This window comes from Oryctolagus cuniculus, chromosome 19, assembly GCF_051225735.1.
Source record: "Oryctolagus cuniculus isolate XC-2025 breed Fujian yellow rabbit chromosome 19, ASM5122573v1, whole genome shotgun sequence".
NCBI lineage: Eukaryota > Metazoa > Chordata > Mammalia > Lagomorpha > Leporidae > Oryctolagus > Oryctolagus cuniculus.
In genome coordinates, this window is record NC_142885.1 from 32,620,240 (window position 1) to 32,639,845 (window position 19,606).

At 58.7% G+C, this 19,606-nt stretch overlaps 1 long non-coding RNA gene across 1 annotated transcript; it reads right to left on the minus strand.

The window, feature by feature from the left end:
• Positions 1-1,638: 1,638 nt before the first annotated feature.
• LOC149120469 (uncharacterized) lies at positions 1,639-19,559 on the minus strand. Its single transcript, XR_016226354.1, has 3 exons — positions 19,381-19,559; positions 3,111-3,180; positions 1,639-2,205 (listed from the first exon to the last, which is right to left on the minus strand). It is a non-coding gene; the product is annotated as an uncharacterized LOC149120469 (long non-coding RNA).
• Between the last annotated feature and the right edge of the window lie 47 nt (positions 19,560-19,606).

Below are 19,606 nucleotides of genomic sequence, written 5' to 3' on the forward strand. Positions count from 1 at the left end.
GGCTTGGCCTGCACTCGCGGCTTCATCCTCCCTAACATTTTTCTCTACCCGGTGTGTTTCCCTAAGTTTTCTTCCAACAATATTCCTCCCTCATTTCTCCTGGCTTCTCCCCACAGTCCGTATCCGAGTCTAAGTTTCTTCTAGGTTTCACTTTCACTTTCAACCTGCAGTCCGTATCTAAGTCTAAGTTTCTTCTTGCTTTCACTTTAAATCCTAACTTCTTTCCCACAGTCCATATCCGAGTCCAAGCCTCCTCCAGGTTTCACTTTTGCTTTCAATCTCCTAGCTTCCCCGCCATAGTCCGCATCCGAGTCTATGAAAGCTTTCACTTTCGCTTTCAATCCTAACTTCTTTCCCACAGTCCATATCCGAGTCTATGCCTAGGCTTTCCATAGCTTCTTCCGGCACCTCTTTCGTCTGGCTTTTCCCTAGGCTGTTTGCTAGTCTCTCTCTCCGGTAATTTCCCAGTTCTTTCCGTTTCTTCCCTCCTAAGTTTGCTATCCGAGCTAGGTTTCCTATCCGTCCTAGGTTTTCTATCCGAGTCATTTCTTCCCTCCTAAGTTTCATATCCGTCCTAAGTTTCCTATCCAAGCTAGGTTTCCTATCCGAGTCACGTTTCTTCCCTCCTAAGTTTTCTATCCGTCCTAGGTTTCCTATCCGAGTCACGGCACCATTATGTCGCTCCCCCTCTTCGTGGAGGAACGACACTAAGTCCTGCCTAGGCTTCATATCCGAGTCACGGCACCATTATGTCGCTCCCCCTCTTCGTGGAGGAACGACACTAAACCCTGCCTAGGCTTCATATCCGAGTCACGGCACCATTATGTCGCTCCCCCTCTTCGTGGAGGAGCAACACAGGACCTTGCGCTGTTCTTTCGTCTGCTCGGCCCTCCCCGGGTTTGCTGCTGGTTCTTCCCGGGTTGGCTACTATCCCTTCCACCTCCGTGGAAGGGCAGTTCCCCCTGGCCGCATTCCCCACTTCCGCAGGGGAGCGGCACACCGCCGGCCGGGTCTCTCGGGGGCTGCACGGGTGTTCCTTCAGCTAGATGTTCCCCATAGATGTTCCCGGTGCATGCCGTTTCTCTCCTCCTTTATAGTCCTCCTCCGCCAATCCCAACTCGGCTGCCCACACGCCGAGTACGCTGCTCTCCAATCAGGAGCAAGTCCTACAGTTAATTAGTTGAACTGGAGGCAGCTGTGCGGAAGCTGTTTACTTCTCTCCCAGCGCCATATTGTGGGAGAGCAGATGCATAGAATAAGTCTTAATTCCAGTAACAGTCTAGTCCGGTTTGCTCCCCACAGGAGGTACAGTAATTCTGTAATACCAGCATCCATCTGTCATGTGAAATTTCACATGAGAAAATCCTAAGAAGAAGGTACGGATTTTAGGAATACCACTTTGTATTTAAGAGAAAGTATGTCCGTTGGTTTTCTTTCTCACCATATGACATTTTACCATTTTATTTTTAAAAATTATTTTGTTTTTATTCATTTGAAAGGCAGAATGAGACAGTGAGAGTGAAAGAGATTATCTTCCATCTATTGGTTCACTCCCCATAATCACAGCAGCCAGGAGTGGGCCATACCATTGTCAAGAGCCAAGAACTCCACCTAGGTCTCCCACCTGGGTGGTAGGGACCCAAGTAATTCATATATCATCTGATGCCTCCCAGGGTGAGCATTAGCAGGAAGTTGTATAGGAAGTGGAGGTGTTATTGGAATGCAGACACTTTTCACTACATGGACATCCCAAATAATGGCTTAACAGGTGCATCACAACAAATGATTTCCATTTTAATTTTTAAAATAGACATCATAGTGGAAAATAAGAGCCATGTACCTATAAATAGTAATACACATTTACACATATAAATATATGCATATACATTTATATACACATATTTATGTGGGAAAAATCTTTGATGATTTTATAGTAATTGTAATGCCTTATATACTATTTTCTTTGAGAGTTTCACTGCATATTTCATACCAAAATTCCACAAATTTAGTAATGGAACAAAAAAGACAACAGATACATAATGGACACATCTTGTAGAAAATGGAAGGACAAGTACAGAACTCCAAAAGTCAACACATTTCCATTACCATTCAAATATACTAAGAAGATTGGAGTGAGTTGAAATAAGAGGAAGATTTGGGGGAGACATGTTTCTTTATCTTCATCTCAAGATGAGCAAACACAATCTGAAAAAAATAATTCCAGATTATAAATATTTCTATTAAAATAGTGTCATCATGGTAGACTTATACATAAAAATTTTTATAGTTCAAGTTAGTATCACTGTATTAATCCAGCTTCATTGACTGGAATGAAAAAAATTATTTTTCTACTTTTGTTTTGATGGCAGCTGAAGTATGAAGTGTCTTCAAACTGTTTAGGGAAAGTGTGTGTTTTGAAAAAAATTATTCACTGTGTTCAAAACTTTTTGCACCAAGATGAACTTTTAATTTTGTTTTCCACTTTTTGAAAATCCTTTGTATATTCATCCAAATGCCTAAGACTTCAGCTTTTCAAAATAAGTATTCTAATGATTTTTAGTGAAAATATACAAACATGGTCAAGTCACTGTTTCTCAAACAGCTCTTATGCTGACTGTTGATGTACAATGTAATACTTTATCCATTTTAGTATTTTTTTTGTTCTAGTACCATTGGTTGAACTCTGTAATTAACACACAATTATTCTTAGGTGTTTAAATTTTAACTGAAAAGTGATCCCTGTTAGGAATTTGGAAAACATTATGCTGAGTGAAATAAGCCAATCCCAAAGGGACAAATACCACTTGTTCTCCTTGATAGGTGACAACTAACTGAGCACCAAAAAGGAAACCTGTTAAAGTGAAATGAACACTATGAGAAACAGTGACTTGATCAGCCCTCACCCTGACTGTTGATGAGCAACTTGATATGTTATCCCTCTTAGTATTTTTTTGTTTGTTCTACTTAATACTTTTGGTTGAATACTGTAATCAATACACAATTCTTCTTAAGTGCTGAAACTTAACTGAAAAGTGATCACTGTTAAATATAAGAGTGGGAATAAGAGAGGGAAGAGATGTGCAATTCGGGACATGCTCAAGCTGACTTACCTCAAACGGTAGAGTTAGAAACATATGCAGGTGCTTGGTATAATTGGAGCTATTTTATTTATTACTTTACCTGGACACAAAGACAAATAAAACTATAGGTAAAATTCAATTTCACAAAATTGCCTTAAAATAAAAAAAATTTGAAGAGGAAATAGATTCTTCAATTCATCAGTGGTTATCCAAAATATTATTCTATTTATGGAAACTATCTCTAAGTTATAATAGATCCCATGTGTATATGACCAGATATGACACATTAAAAGGCTACGAGGTACCAAAATATTCAGGCACTTTGTTAGCAGGAGCTACATCACTGGAATGTTCAAAATCTGAAGCTAAGAAAATGTATCGATGTTTATATTCATAAAACAAGGATGAAAAATGACTTAGGTAATCATAAAACCTGATTCAGAGAATGGTATCTTACACCCAAGTAAAGCGTTTTGTCAAATTTCATTGTGTTCACTCAATGGCAGTAGCCAACATTTTAAATGATGCTGAGATTTATTTTTATTGGGAAGGCTAAAACTTAAGGTTTCAATAGGGGCACCGGTTTGAGTCCTGGCTGCTCCACTTCCAATCCAGCTCTCTGCTGTGGCCTAGGAAAGCAGTAGGAGACAGCTCAAGTCCTTGAGCCCCTGCACCCACGTGGGAGACCTGGAGGAGGCTCCTGGCTCCTGGCTTCGATATACTTCCAGTGTTGTGATAAAAGCCAATGTTTTCAAGCACAGAGGGAAAAGGGGTAATGAACAAAACATGTTTTTTTTTTTTTCAGTTTAAGATTAGAAATCAGCTTACAGGGTGTCAACATAATGGCCTCCATTCATAGTTACTATTAAATAAAGATTAAATGTTAAATATTTAGCATCAAATTTCTAATCTGAAGGAAAACTTATATATTGTCATATCTTGCACTTAATGGTTTTCCTTTTCAAATATTTTAGAGACTTACACAGAACTGGAAAATATTCCCATTTTTATTTACATTCTTCCTTTCATTTATTGATGGCTTTCAACAATAAAGCATCTTCATTTCGAAGCGTTCTTACCCCAAAATTAATCTACTACTCCAAGAAATAGATTCTATAGTTTTGAGACTTTTAAATTGTTCAACATTATCCTTAATCTTTGAGATGCAACAGAGTATTTTTTTCTACTCTAAAGAAAATACTAAAATACACAACTCTAACACAGAAATGAATAGTAAAACATAATGATGGAATATCTAGGAAAAATTACAATATGATGCACAATCAGTTTGAGTAAGATGTAACTTAGAGTTTAACTTTCAGTTTATTAAGTGCACTGTGTACCTGTCATTCTACAATGCCAGGCATATAGACAAACACTGTTCCACAACAAATGTTTTATGAGTTGGTAGCTATAAATAAAATATTTGCCATTCTACAAAAATCTAATATAATGCAACATCTAATAAAATTCATGTCCCCAAATCATGTCCTGTTTTGGAATAAGTTCTGATTTTTAGGAAATACATACTTATATTCACTAATTTGAAAGAACATACTTAAAATATATATTGTATATCCCCCACCAAAAAAAACCAGCATTACACCAATTAATCAATTTTAGTTATTTTAACTGAAAGTGGGCAGTTTATAACCTGTTCCCACACTGCTTGGAGAACAATCAAATGCATTGGAAGCCAAGCAATTGACACTATTTATAGACATTCTCAGAACCACCTACTTTGTATTGATTGTTTTAAGCACCATTGTAAACTTTCGATTTTTAAGAGTCCCTTTGAAGATGTAGCAGACGTTGGCTTGCTAATCATGCTGGAAAGCATAGTGGGTTCAAAGTTACAAAAATGTCAACACATATAAATTAGTATTAAACTTGGTTATTTTCAATTGTCAATAAACTATAATGAAGGCCTAAAGTCCATAAATATTTGTTTCTGAACCCCTAAGCTTCTATGATTTGTACGTGTGTGCATTCATGTGTGTTTGTGAAAGGGAAATGCATATAAATGCGTACTGGGAAATGTTACACATTGTACTTTTAGCATCATTACTGTGAATACAGATGCGAGGTTTATAAATATTTGGGTGCTTTTCAATATTTCTAGTGATTCAAATGCTGTTAGAATTTAGCATGGTCATTAACACTACATGTACAGTTCGGTGTTAGATTCAGGCGTTCATACCTCACCATAGTTGTATGCATCATGTTCACTCTCCACTATAACTAGACAGTGATTATAAACTTTATGACCAAATGCACATGATCTCCCCAATGCATGATCTGCATTTTACTTAACACAATTTCAATTTTCCAGAGTTCAGAAATCAACTTTATTATAGGTTTTAGAAATATTAGAGGGAGCAGGGGCAGGCCCTGGAGGGCATGGAGGGAAGTGGGGTCCCACACTGAAGGGAGGCTAGGGGAGCAGGGTCAGGCCCTGGAGGGCGAGGATGGGAGAAGGGCCCAGGCCCTGGAGGGCAAGTGTGGGAGTGGGGCCGGATCCTGGAGGGCGAGGAGGGAAGTGGGGTTCCACACTGGAGGGCAACAAGGGGAGCAGGGTCCAGCCTGAGAGGGCAAGGAGGGGAGCTGGGCCCAGGCCCTGGAGGGCAAGGAAGCCAGAGGGTCAGGCCCTGAGGGCAGGGAAGGGAGGGGAGACTGGTGCAGGATGGTGAGGAGGGGAGCAGGGCCTGGCCCTGGAGGGCAAGGAGGGGAGCAGGGTAGGCCCTGGAAGGTGGCAGGGGGAGCAGGGCCTGGCCCTGGGTGGTGGCAAGAGATGCAGGGCCTGGTCCTGGAAGGAGAGGAGGGGAGCAGGGCTCAGCCCTGGAGAACAAAGAGGGGACCAGGGTCCTACACTGGAAGGCAGCTGGGGCAGAAGGGCCAGGCACTGGAGGGCAAGGAGGGGAGTGGGGCCCGGCCCTGGAAGGCAGCGAGAGGTGGGGGGCCTAGACCTGGAGGTTGAGGAAGGGAGCGGGGTCAAGCCCGGGAGGGCAACAGGAACAGGGCCAGACCCTGGAAGGTAGTGAGGAGATCAGGGCCCTGGCCATGGAGGACATAAAGGTGAGCAGGGCCAGGCCTTGGAGGGTGAGGTGGGGAGTGGGGTCAGGCCCTGGTTGGTAGCAAGGGGATCCAGGCAAGGAAATGGAAGGCAGTGAGTGGAGCAGTGTAAGGCCCTGGAGGGCATGGAGGAAAGCAGGGTCAGGCCCAGTAGGGCAGCGAGCGGAGTGGGGCAAGGCCATGCAGGGTGAGGAGGTGAGCAAAGCCCAGCTCTGGGGGGTGAGGAAGGCAGCAGGGTCAGGCTCTGGAGGATGCAGAGGGGAGTGGGGCAGGGCCATGGAGGTTGAGGAGGGAAGCAAGGTCAGCCCATGGAGGTCTGTAGGGGAGCGGGGCCCAGCCCTGGAGGCAAGGAGGTGAGCTGGGCCTGGACCTGGATGGCGAGGAGGGCACCGAGGCCTGGCCCTGGAGGGCATGGAAGGGAGCTGGGCCCAGGCCATGGAGGGCGAGGAGGGGATCAGGGTCAATCCCTGGAGGGCGAGGAGGGGAGCAGGGCCCAGGCCCTGGAAGGCGAGGAGGTGAGCAGGGCCTGTCCCTGGAGGGAAAGGAGGGGAGCAGAGTAGGCCCTGGACAGCGGCAGGAGGAGCAGGGCCTGGCCCTGTAAGGCAGCAAGAGATGCGAGGCCTGGCCCTGGAAGGAGAGAGGGGAACGGGGCCCATGCCCTGGAGGACAGCAATGCCCGTTCAAGAGGGGCATGGGGCCTGGCCCTTCAGAGCAAGGAGGGTAGCAGGGCTTGGCCCTAGAGGGTGAGTAGGGGACCGCGGTCCTGCACGGGAAGGCAGCTGGGGGAGAAGGGCCCGGCACTGGAGGGCAAGGAGGGCAGCAGGACCCGGCCCTGGAGGGTGGCAGGGGGAACAGGGCCTGGCCCTGGATGACAGCAAGAGGTGCAGGGCCTGGACCTGGAAGGCAAGGAAGGGAGGGGGGGTCCATGCCCTGGAAGGCGAGGAGGGGAGCAGGGCCTGGCACTGGAGGGTGAGGAGGAGAGCAGGGTCCAATCCCTAGAGGGTGAGGAGGGGAATGGGGCCTGGCCCTGGAGGGCAAGGAGTTGAGGAGGGCCCAGCCCTGGAGGGCAAGGAGGGGAGAGGGGCCAGGCCCTAGAGTGTGGCAAGGGGAACGGGGCCAGGCCCTGGAAGGCAGTGAGGGGAGCGGGGTAAGGCCCTGGAGGGCGTGGAGTGGAGTGGGGTCAGGCCCTGGAGGGCAGCGAGTGGAGCGGGCCAGGGCCATGGAAGGCAAGGAAAGGAGTGGGGCCAGGCCCTGCAGGATGAGGAGGGGAGCAGGGCCTGGCCCTGGAGGGTGAGGAGGGAATGGGGCCAGGCCGTGGAGGGTGAGGAGGGCCATGGGGCTCAGGCCCTGGAGGGTGAGGAGGGCCGTGGGGCTCAGGCCCTGGAGGGTGAGGAGGGCCATGGGGCTCAGGCACTGGAGGGTGAGGAGGGCCTTGGGGCTCAGGCCCTGGATGGTAAGGAGAGAATGGGGCACAGGCCCTGATGGACTAGGAGGGAGGCAGGGCCCATGCCCGGGAGGCAGTGATGGCAGTGCCCAAGAGGAGTGGGGCCTGACCCTGGAGGGTGAGGAGGGGAGGGGGACCTAGCCCAGGATTGTAAGGAGGGCTGCAGGGCCCTGGAGGGCAAAGAGGGGAGCAGGGCTGGGCCCTGAAGCGTGAGTAGGGGAGCAAGGCCCAACCCTGGTGGGCATCAAGGTGAGCAGGCCCAGGCCCTGGAGGGCAAGGAGGCGAGCAGGGCCTGGCCCTGGAGGGTGAGGCGGGGAGCGTGGTCCTGCCCTGGAGAGTGGCAGGTTGAGCAGGGGCCGGCCCTGGAGGGCAGCAAGAGGAGCAAGGCCTGGCCCTAGAGGGCAACATGGGGAGAGGGTCCATGCCCTGATTGACAGCGATGCCTGTTTATGAGGCCTGGGCTCTGTTCCCCTCTTCACCCTCCAGGGCCAGGCCCGCTCTTCATGCCGCCCTCCAAGGCTGGACTCTGCTCCCATTCTCACCCTCAGGGCCGGGCCCTGCCCCTTTCAGACATGGCCATCACTGCCCTCCAAGGCTTGGGCCCCACTCCCCTCCTCACCCTCCAGGGCCAGGCCCGCTCATCTTGCTGCCCTCCAGGGCAGGGCCCTGCTCCCCCGCTGTCCTCAAGTGCAGGACCCCACTCCCCTCCTTGCCCAAGAAGGCCGGGCCCCACTTCCCTCCTCACCCTCCAGGGCCAGGCCCTGCTCCACTCTCCTCCCTCCATGGCTGGCTGGGCCCCGCTCCCTTTGCCGCCCACCAGGGCCAGGTCCTGCTCCCCTCCTAGCCCTCCATGGCCCTGCCCTGCATACCTCCATGCCCTCTAGGGCAAGGCCCCACCCCCCTCTCTCATGGCCCTCACTTCTGTCCTGGGCATGGGCCATGCTCCCCTCACTGCCTTCCAGGGTCTGACCCTGCTCTCCTCCTTGCACTCCAGGGCCAACCCTGCTGCCTTCCTCACCCTCCAGGGCTAGGCCCCGCTCACATGTACACCCTCCAGGACCTGGGCCCACTCCCCATGATGCCCACCAGGGTCGGGCCTCGCTCTGCTACTCAGGCTCCAGGGCCCAGCCCTGCTCCCCTCCTCACCCTCCAGGGCCAGCTCTGCATCCCTTCTACCATCCCAGGCTAGGCCCCCCTCCCCTCCTCGCCCTCCAGGGTCAGGCCCCACTCCCCTCTGGCACGGCCATCACTGCCCTCCAGGGCATGGGCTCTGTTCCCCTCCTCGCCCTCCAGGGCCTGAGCCCCGCTGCCCTCCTCACCCTCCTTGCCATCCATGCTTGCTCCCCTGCTTGCCATCCATGGTGCTGTCCCCTCCATTCGTTGCCCATCAGAGCTTGACCCCACTCCCATCCACACTCTCCAGGGCGTGACCCCGCTCCCCTCACTGCCTTCCAGGGCCTCACCCAGAAATCCTCGCCACCAACCAGGGCCTGACCCTGCTTCCCTATTCACCCTCCAAGGCCTGGCCCTACTCACCTCCATGCCCTCCATGGACAAGGACCCACTCACCTCACTGCCTTCCAGAGACTGGCCCTATTCTCCTCGCCACCCTCTAGGGCCTGACCCCGCTCCCTCCCTCGTTCCCCAAGGCTGGACCATGCTCCTCTCCTTGCCCTCCAAGGCCTGGGGTCTGGTGCCCGCCTCACCCTCCAGAGCCTGGGGCCTGGTGCCCTCCTCACCCTCCAGGGCCAGGCCATGTTACCCTCAGGCATGGCCATCACTGCCATCCAGGACATGGTCCCTGCTCCCCACTTTGCCCTCCAAGGCTGGGCCGCTCCTCTTGCCTGCCTCCAGGGCAGAGCCCTGCTCCCCCACTACCCTACAGTGCAGGACCCCAGTCCCTTCCTTGCCCTCCAGGGCTGCGCCTTGTTCCCCAACTCACCCTCTAGGGCCTAGACCCAGCTCCCCTCCTTGCCCTCCAGGGCCTCGCCCTGCTCACCTCCTGGCCCTCTAGGGCCTGGAACCTGCTCCCCTCTTAACCCTCCATAGCCCTGCCCTGCATTACTCCATGCCCTCTAGGGTAAGGCCCCATTCCCCTCAGTCGTGGCCATCACTACCCTCCTGGACATGGGCCCTGCTCACCTCACTGCCTTCTAGGGCCTGACCCTGCTCCCCTCCTCGCCCTCCAGGGCCTTTCCTGCTGCCTTCCTTGCCCTCCAGGGCCAGGCCCGGCACCCCTCCTTACCATCCGGGCTAGGCTCCCCTACCCTCCTCACCCTCCAGGGTCAGGCCCCACTCCCCTCAGGCATGGCCATCACTGCCCTCTAGAGCATAGGCCCTAATCCCCTACTCGCCCTACAGGGCCTGTGCCCCATTCCCTCCTTACTCTCCAGGGCCTGAGCCCCACTGCCCTCCTTACCCTCCAGGGCCAGGCCCCGCTCCTCTTGCTGCCAAAAAGGGCCGGGCCCTGCTCCCCCTGCCACCCTCCAGTGCAAAACCCTGGTCCCTACCTTGCCCTCCAGAGCCAGGGCCTCTCCCATCCTCAACCTAAAAGGCCAGTCCCTGCTCCCCTCCTCACCCTCCAGGGCCAGGCCCGACTCCCTCCTTGCCCTCTTGGGCTTGGCCACACTCCCCTCAGGAAGGGCAACACTGCCCTTCAGGGCATAGGCCCTGTTCCCCACCTCACGCTCCAGGGCCAGGCCCCACTCCCCTTGCAGCCCACCAAGGCTGGTCCCTGCTCCCCTCCTAGTCGTCCAGTGCCTGGCCCCTCCTCCTATTGCCCCCGACCAGGGCCAGACCCTACTTCCCTCCTCACCCTCCAGGGCCTGGGACCACTCCCCTTGATGCCCACCAGGGTCGGGCCTCGCTCCGCTACTCAGGCTCCAGGGCCCAGCCCTGCTCCCCTCTTCATCCTCCAGGGCTGGGCCCTGCACCCCTCCTTACCATCCGGGCTAGGCCCCCCTCCATTCCTTGCCCTCCAGGGTCAGGCCCCACTCCCCTCAGGCACTGCCATCACTGCCCTCCAGGGCATGGGCCCCGCCCCCCTCCTCATCCTCCTGGGCCTGTGCCCCATTTCCCTCCTTGCCCTCCAGGGCCTGGCTCTGCTCAACTCCATGCCCTCAAGGTCCTGCCCCACTCCAGCTCCACTCGCTGCCCTGTGTGGCCTGACCCAGTTCCCTTCCATGCCCTCCAGGGCCTGACCCCGCTCCCCTCCACTCCCTCCAGGGCCTGGCCCAGATCCCCTCGCCATCAACCAGGGCCTGACCCTGCTCCTCTATTCGCCCTCCAAGGCCTGACCCTGCTGCCCTCCTTGCCCTCCAGGGCCAGCCTCCACTCACCTGCATGCCCTCCAGGGTCCATTACAGGACCCTGCTCCCTTCCTTGCCCAAGAGGGCCGGGCCCCACTTCCCTCCTCCACCTCCAGGGCCAGGCCCTGCTCCACTCTCCTTACTCCACGGCTGGCTGGGACCAGCTCCCCTTGCCACCCACTGGGCCCTGCAACCCCCGCCTCCCTCCAGTGAAGGACCCCACTACCCTCCTTGCCCTCCAGGGCCACGCCCTGCTACCCTCCTGGCCCTCTAGGAACTGGACCCTGCTGCCCTCCTAGCCCTCCATGGCCTTGCCCTGCATACCTCTACGCCCTCTAGGGCAAGACCCTATTCCCCTCAGTCATGACCATCACTTCCCTCCTGGACATGGGTCCCGCTCCCCTCACTGCTTTCCAGGGCCTGACCCTGCCGCCTTCCTTGCCCTCCAGGGCCTGGGCCTTCTCCCGTTGATGCCCATCAGGGTCAGGCCTCACTATGCTACTCAGGCTCCAGGGCCCAGCCCTGCTCCCCTCCTCACCCTCCAGGGTCAGGCCCCGCTCCCCTCAGGCATGGCTATCACTGCCCTACAGGGCATGGGCCCCACTCCCCTCCTTGCCCTCCAGGGCCTGTGCCCCATTCCCTCCTCACCCTCCAGGGCCTGGCACTGCTCACCTCCATGCACTCCAGGGCCTGGGCCTCATTCCCTCTGCACGCTCCAGGTCCTGACCCCGCTTCCCTCCTTGCACTGCATGGCCCTGCCCTGATCCACTCGCTGCCCTCCAGGGCCTGATCCCATTCCCCTCCATGCCCTCCAGGGCCTGACCCCGCTGCCCTCCCTGCCTTCCAGGGCCTGGCCCAGATCCCCTCGCCACCAACTAGGGCCGGCCCCGCTCCCCTACTCGCGCTCCAAGGCCTGGCACTGCTCACATCCATGCCCTCCATGGCCTGGGCCCCAATCCCCTCACTTCCTTCCAGGGCCTGGCCCTGTTCCCCTCGACACCCTCCAGGGACTGACCCCGCTGCCCTGCTGGCCCTCCAGGACCTGACCCGCTCCCCTCCTCGTTCCAGCGCCCGGCCCTGCTCACATCCACGCCCTTCATGGCCTGGGCCCTGTTCCTTCCTAGCTCTCCAAAGCCTGGGCCCAGTTCCCTCCTCACCCTCCTGGAACAGACCCTGCTCCCCTCACCTCCAGGCCTAGGCCCTGCTGCCCTCCTCACCTCCACGGCCAGTCCCTTCTCTCCTCAGCCATCACTGCCCTCCAGGGCATGGGCCCCACTCCCCTCCTCACCTCCAGGGGCAGGCCTGCTCCTCTTGCCAACCTCCAGGGCAGGACCCTACACCACCCCCGCCTCTCTCCTGTGCAGGACGCCACTCCTCTCCTTTCCCCAGAGGGCCAGGCACTGCTCCCCTCCTCGCCCTCTAGAGCCTGGACCCTGCTACCCTCCTTGCTTTCCAGGGAAGGGCCTTGCTTCCCTCCTAGCCCTCCAGTGCTGGGCCCTGCTCCCTTCCACGCCTTCAGGGCCTGGGCCCCACTCCCCTTACTGCCCACCAGGGCCTGACCCAGCTCCCCTCCTTGACCCCCAAGGCCTGGCCATGCTCACCTACATACCCTCCATGGACTGGACCCCGATCCCCTCACTACCTTCCAGGGTCTGACCCTGCTCGCCTCTTTGCTCTCCAGGACGTGGCCCTTCTCACATCCATGCCCTCAATGAACTGGGCCCCGTTCCTTCCTAGCTCTCCAGAGCCTGGTCTCAGTTCCCTCCTCGCCCTCCAGGACTGGACCCTACTCCTCTCCTCACCTCCAGGGCCTGGGTCCCGCTCCCCTCCTTTACCTTCCAGGGCCTGGCCCGGATCCCCTCGCCACCAACCAGGGCCTGACACTGCTCCCCTCCTCACCCTCAAGGACCTGGCAATGACACATCCATGCCCTCTATGGCCTGGCCCTGATCCTCTTGCCACCCTCCAGGGCCAGGCCCTGCCCCCTCCTTGCACTCCAGGGCTGGGCCCCCTCTGCTAATCGCACCCAAGGACCAGGCACTGCTCCCCTCCTCACCATCCTAGGCAAGGCCCCACTCCTCTTCTTGCCTTCATGGCTAGGCAGTTTCCCCTCCTTGCCCTCCAGGGCTTGGCCCCCATCCCCTCTCACCCTAAAGGCAGGGCCACACTCCCCTCATCAACCTCCAGGGCCTGACCCCAGCTCCCTTCTATACCCTCCAGGACCAGGCCTCACTCCCCTCCTCACCCTCAACAGCCTGTACCTAGCTCCGCCCCTCGCCCTTCAGGGCTGGGCTCTGCTCCCCTCCTCACAGTCCAGGGCCGGGCCCCACTCACCTCAGGAACATCACTGCCCTCCAGGATATTGGTCCCGCTCCTCTCCTCACCCTCCATGGCCAGTCCCCGCACCTACTGCCACCCTCCAGGGCCAGGCCCAGCTGCCCTTGCTGCCCACCAGGGTCAAGCCCTGCTCCCCTCCTAGGCCTCCAGGGCCTGGCCATGCTCCCCTCCTCACCCTCCAGGGCCTGGGTCCACTCACCTTGATGCCCACAAGAGTCAGACCTGGCTCCCCTACTTATGCTCCAGGGCCCAGCCCTGCTCCCCTCTTCACCCTCCAGGGCCAGGCACTGCACCCCTCCTTAAAATCCTGGGCTAGGCCCCCCTACTCTCCTCGCCCTCCAGGGTCAGGACCCACTGCCCTCAGGCATGGCCATCACTGGCCTCCAGGGAATGCGCTCTGCTCTCCTCGCCCTCCAGGGCCTGGGCCTCATTCCCTCCTCACCCTCCATGGCCCTGCCCTACTCCACTCACTGCCCTCCAAGGCCTGACCACACTCCCCTCTTTGCCCTTCAGGGCCTGAACCCGTCCCCCTACTGCCTTTCAGGGCCTGGCCTGGCTCCCCTCCTTGCCCTCCATGGCCTCACCCCTCTCTCCTGCCTAGACCTGCTCACCTCCATGCCCTTCATTGCCTGGGCCCCAATCCCCTCACTGCCTTCTAGGGCCTGGCCCCATTCCCCTCACCACCCTCCAGTGCTGGATACCACTCCCCTCCTAGCCTTCCAGGACTGGGCCCTGCTCCCCTCCTTTCCTCCAGGGCTGGACCCCACTCCCCTTGTTGCCCTCCAGGGCGGGACCCCACTTCCCTCTATGCCTTCCATGGCCCTGCCCTGCTCCCCTTGCTGCACTCCAGGGGCTTACCCTGCCCACTTCCTTGCCCACCAGGGCCTGGGCCGTGCTACCCTTGCTGCCCACCTGGGCCATGCCCCGCTCCCCTCCTCGCCCTCCAGGGCCAGGCCCTACTCCCCTCCTCACCATCCTGGGCCAGGCCCCACTCCCCTCCTCCTCCAGGGCCTGGGAGCTAATCCCCTCGCTGCCCTCTAGGGCCAGGCCCTGCCCTCTCGTTGTCCTCCAGGACCGGCCCCCCCTCCCCTAATCGCCCTCATGGACCAGGCCCTGCTCCCCTCCTTGCCTTCCAGGGCCTGGGCACTGCTGCCTTCCTCACCCTCCAAGGCAAGGAATGGAGCAGGTCTCATATCCTGGAGGGCATGATGGCCATGCCTGAGGGGAGTAGTTCCTGACCCTGGAGGGTGAGGAGGGGAGCAGGGACAGACCTTGGAGGGCAAGAAGGGGAGCGGAGTCAGGCCCTGCTTGGTGGCAAGTGGAGTGGAACGGTCCATGAACTGGAAGTGGAGAGAGAATGAGGCCAGGCCCTGGAGGGCGAGGAAGGGAGCAGAGCCCATGCCCTGGAGGGCAGTGATGGCCGTGCCTGAGGGGAGTGGGGCCTGACCCTGGAGGGTGAGGTGGGGAGGGGGGCCTAGCCCAGGATTTTAAGGAGGGGTGCAGGGCCTGGCCCTGCAGGGCAAAGAGGGGAGCAGGGCTGGGCCATGGAATATGAGAGGGGAGCGAGGCCAGACTCTGTGGGCATCAAGGGGGAGCAGGCATAGACCCTGGAGAGTGAGCAGGGGAGCATGACCTGGCCCTGGAGGGTGAGGAGGGTGCTGGGTCCAATCCTAGAGGGAGTTCAGGGGAGTGTGGCCCAGCCCCTTAGGGCAAGGAGGGGATGGGGCCCAGGCCCTGGAGGGTGAGGAGGGCCTGGGCCCTCCAGGGTTGGCTGTTCCTGAGGGGAGAAGGTTCCGGTCCTGGAGGACGAGGAGAGCCCAGGCTCTGGAGGGCTAGGAAGAAACAGGGCCCAGGCCATGGAGGGCGTGGATGTGAGTAGGGCCAGGCCCTGGAAGGCGAGGAAGGGAACGGGGTCAGGCCCTCTAGGGCAAGGATGGGAGTGGGGACAGGTCCTGGAGGCTACAGAGGGGAACAGGGCCAGGTCCTGGAAAGCAGTGGGGGGATTGGGGCCCAAGCCGATGATGGCATGGATGTGAGCAGGGCCAGGTCCTGGAAGGTGAGGTGGGGAGCGGGGCCTATGCTCTGGAGGGCAATGATGCCCTTCCTGAGGGGAGTGGGCCCTAGCCTGGAAGGCAGTGAGGGGAGTGAGACCCAGGCCCTGGAGGGTGAGGAGGGGAGCAGGGCCCCGGCCCAAGAGGGCAAGGAGGGGAGCGGGTCCCAGGCCCTAGAGGGCAAGGATGGGAGCAAGGCCTGACCCTGTAGGGTGATGAGGGGAGCTGGCCCGGCCCAGGAGGTCAAGGAAGAGAGCTGGGCCTGGACCTGAAGGGTGAGTTGGGGAGCGGGACCCAGGTCCTGGAGGGCGAGGAGGGGAGCGGGGTCAGGCCCTGGAGGGTGGCGAGGGGAACAGAGCCAGGCCCTGGAAGGCAGTGAGGGGATCAGGGCCCAGTCCAATGAGGGCATGGAGGTGAGCAGGGCCAGCCCTGGAGGGCGAGGAAGGGAGTGGGGTCAGGTCCTGGAGGGTGAGGAGGGAAGCGGGGTCCCAGGTCCTGGAGGCCGAGGAGGGGAGCAGGTTCAGGTCCTGGAGGGTGAGGAGAGGAGAGGGGTCAGGCCCTGGAGGGTGGTGAGGGGAACAGGGCCAGGCCCTGGAAGGCAGTGAGGGGAGCGGGACCCAGGTCCTGGAGGGCAAGGAGTAGAGCAGTGTCCTATACTTGAGGGCAGCATGGGGAGCAGGGTCCGGCACTTGAAAGTGGCAAAAGGAGTATAGCCTGCCCCTGGAGGGTGAGGTGGGGAGCAGGGCCCACGCCCTTAAGGTCAGTGATGCCATTCCTGAGGGGAGTGGGTCCTAGCCTGGAAGGCAGTGCGGGGAGTGAGACCCAGGCCCTGGAGGGTGAGGAGGGGAGCAGGGCCCAGTCCCAAGAGGGCAAGGAGGGGAGCGGGTCCCAGGCCCTGGAGGGTGAGGATGGGAGAAAGGCCTGACCCTGTAGGGTGATGAGTTCACCCGGCTCTGGAGGTCAAGGAAGAGATCGGGGCCTGGCCCTGGAGGTTGAGGAGGGGAGTGGGGCCCATGACCTGGAGGGCAGTGATGGCCGTTCCTGAGGGGAGAAGGGCCTAGGCCTGGAGGTGAGGAGGGGAGCAGGGTCAGGTCCTGAAGGGCGAGGAGGGGAGTGTTGTCAGGAACTGGAGGGTGAGGAGGGGTGAGGGGGCAGGCCCTGGAGGCTGGCGAAGGGAACGGGGCCAGGCCCTGGAAGGCAGTGAGGGGAGTGGATCCCAGGTCCTGGATGGGAAGGAGGGGAGCTTGGTCAGGCCCTGGAGGCTCGCAAGGGGAATGGGGTCAGGCCCTGGAAGGCAGTGAGGGGAGCAGGACCCAGGTCCTGGAGGGCAAGGAGGGAAGCAGGGTCCTGCACTGGAGGGCGGCGAGGGAAGCAGGTCCGGCTCTGGAGGGTGGCAGGGAAGCAGGGTCCGGCTCTGGAGGGCAAGGTGGGGTGCGGGGCTCATGCCCTGGAGGGCAGTGATGCTCTTCCTGAGGGGAGTGGACCCTAGCCCTGGAAGGTAGTGAGGGGAGTGAGACCCAGGCCCTGGAGGGCGAGGATGGGAGCAAGGCCTGACCTGGAGGGTGAGGAGGGGAGCAGGGCCCATGACCTGGAGGGCAGTGATGGCCGTTCCTGAGGGACGTGGGGCCCGGCGCTGGACTGTGAGGAGGGGAGCAGGGCCCAGTCCTGAAGGCCTAGGAGGGGAGATGGGCCCAGGCCATGGAGGGCGAGGAGGGGAGTGGGGCCTGGTTTGGAGGGCATGGAGGGGACCTGGGTTAGGGCCTGGAGGGTGAGGAGGGGAGCTGGGCCCAGACTTCGAGGGCAAGGTTGGGAGCAGGGCCCAAACCTGGAGGGCGAGGAGGGAACTTGGTCCAGGCTCTGGAGGGCTAGGAAGGAATGGGGGCCAGGCCATGGAGGGCGCGGATGTGGAGGGTGAGGAGGGGATCGGGGACAGTTCCTGGAGGGTGAGGAGGGGAATGGGGCCAGGCCCTGGACGTTGGCAAGGGGAACGGTTCTAGGCCCTGGAAGGCAGTGAAGGTATCGGGGCCCAGACCATGGAATGCATGGAGGTGAGCAGTGTCAGGCCTTGGAGGGCGATGCGGGTGGTGTGCCTAGGCCCTGGAGGGCAAGGATGGGAGCAAGGCCTGACCCTGTAGGATGAGGAGTGGTGCTGGGCCAAGCCCTTGAGGGCGTTGAGGGGAGCATGACCTGGCTTTTTAGGGCAAGGTAGGGATGGGGACCAGGCCCTGGAGGGTGACAAAGGGAACTCAGTGGCCCGTGAGGGCAAGGAGAGGATGGGGGCCTGGCCCAGGACTGTGAGGAGGGGAGCTGGGCCTGGTCCTTGAGGGTGATTGGGGAGGGGGGGCTGGCCCTGGAGGGCAAAGAGGGGGCAGGGCCTGGCCCTGGAGCACTGGGAGGGGATCAGGTCCTAGGCCCTGTAGGTGGAGGTGGTGAGGAGGGCAATAGGGCATAGTCCTGGAGGGCGAGGAGGGGAGCGGGGCATGGCCCTGGTGGGCAAGGAAGTGAGAAAGGTAAGCCCCTGGAACTCGGCAAGGGGAGCAGGGCAGGGCAATGGAAGGCATAGAGGGAAGCAGGGTCCTGCACTGGAGGGCAGCAAGGGGAGTGGGTCCAGCCCTGGAGGAAAGCAAGGGGAGTGGGTCCGGCCCTGGAGGAAAGGAGGGGAACAGGGCCCAGGCCCTGGAGGGCGAGGAGGGGAGCAGGGTCCTGCCCTGGAGGGCAAGGAGGGGAGCGGGGTCCTGCCCTGGAGGGCAAGGAGGGGAGCGGGGTCCTGCACTGGAGGGCAGCGTGGGGAACGGGGCCCAGGTCCTGGAAGGCAACAGGTGAGCTAGGCCCGGCCCTGGAGGTGAGAGATCTGAGCCTGGATCATGGTTCACCTATTTTAGACCTGGCCTCCATCTTGTTATTTGGGCCTGATAGCTCCCCTCCTCACTCACCAGGGCCTGGGCCCTGCTCCCCTCAGCTCCTTCCAGGGCCAAACCCAGCTCCCCTCCTTGCCCTAAAGGGCCTTGGCCCTGCTCCTCTGCTTGCTCTCTGGGGACTGGGCCCCGCTCCCCTCCTTGCCTTCCAGGGCCAGAAAATGCTCTCCTAAGGTGCAGGCCTCCTCGCCCTCCAGGGCCTGGGCCCAGCTCAGCTTGCTGCCTTCCAGGGCTGGAGGATGTTCCCCTCACAGCCCTCCAAGGCTGGACCCCGCTTCCCTCCTCACACTCCAGGGCCTGGGCCTTGCTCCTCTGCTCGCTCTCAAGGGGCTTGGCCCTGCTCCCCTTCTTGCCATCCAGGGAATGGGCCCCGCTCATGTCATCACCCTCCAGGGCTGGACCCCGCTCCCTTCCTCGCTATCCAGAGCCTGGGCCCCACTCCCCTCCTCACTCTCCAGGGCCTGTGCTGTACTCCCCTCACCGCCCTCCAGGGCTGGGCCCTGCTCCCCTCTTTGCCCTCCAGGGAGTGAGCCCCGCTTCCTTTCTAGCCCTCCAGGGCCTGTGCCATGGTCCTTTGCTTGCCCTCCAGGCACTGGGTCCTGCTCCCCTCCTTGCCCTTCAGAGCCCAGCCGGCATCCCCTCCTCACCCTCCAGGGCCTGGGCCCTGCTCCACTCCTAGCCCTCCAGGGCCTGGGCCCTGCTCCACTCCTCGCCCTCTTGCCAAGCTCTGCTGCACTACTCGCCCTTCACGGCCTGGCCCCACTCCCCTCCTCACCCTCCAGGGTCTGGGTCCAGCTCCCTTCATCACCTTCCAGGGCCAGACCCCACTGCCCTCCTTGCCCTCCAGGCACTGGGCCCAGCTCCCATCCTCCCCCTCCAGAGCCGGACTCAGCTCTGCTCCTCATTCTCTGGGCAAAACCCCGCTCCCCTCTGGCCCTCTAGAGCCTGGGCCCACTCCCCTCCTTGCCCTCCAGGGCCTGGCCCTGCTCCCCTCTGGCCCTCCAGGGCCTGGGCCCACTCCCCTCCTTGCCCTCCAGGGACTGGCCCTGCTCCCCTCTGGCCTTCCAGGGCCTGGGCCCTGCTCTACTCATGACCTCCAGGTCCCAAGCCCGCTCCCCTCCTCGCCCTCCAAGTCCTGGGCCTTGCTCCCCTCCTTGCCCTTTTTCCTTTTACCTGCTCTGACTCCCTATACTGAAGGCCTCAATGAACGCCCATGCAAATACAGCCTGTTCAGGCTGCACTGCTTCACTCTGCAATCTGTTCATCAGGAACTCCATGCAGTCACTGCCACAATTCTCCTGCTTCTTAAAGTTGTTCTGACCCACAGCTGATTTTAATTTCCTCCCACTCTACCTCGTTAATGAGCTCTACCCTCTTCCCCCCAGCCCTCCAGCCCACT